This window comes from Acanthisitta chloris, unplaced genomic scaffold, assembly GCF_000695815.1.
Source record: "Acanthisitta chloris isolate BGI_N310 unplaced genomic scaffold, ASM69581v1 scaffold22086, whole genome shotgun sequence".
In the NCBI taxonomy this organism is placed as follows: Eukaryota; Metazoa; Chordata; class Aves; order Passeriformes; family Acanthisittidae; genus Acanthisitta; species Acanthisitta chloris.
The window spans coordinates 2,340-2,673 of record NW_008680007.1 but is presented as its reverse complement, the minus strand read 5'-3'; positions in this window follow the sequence as shown (position 1 = coordinate 2,673).

The following is a 334-nucleotide window of genomic DNA, read 5'->3' as shown; positions in this document are numbered from 1 at the left end:
CCGCAGGGCAAGCGGGAAAACAAACCCCCCTCCTCCCACAGGCAGGGGCTTCTGGCCCCCAGGGGCCTCATGGGGGGAGCCCCAGTGCAGCCAAGGGGGGACCCAGGAGGTAGAATAATTAGTGATGCTCATCATCTTGCCCCACTGTGGCCCCTTCCATCCTTACCCACTTTGTGATCTTCTGGGTTATACCTCCCCTGCTCACAGCTTCAAGTCACCAGATAAGGGGCACAGGCAGGGGCAGGGGGGCAGCAGCAGAGCCAAGGCAGGTCGTGCAAAGGCTTCCGGACATCCCTGTGTTCTCCAAGCCCAGAGGGATCCCCCCTCCAGCTCC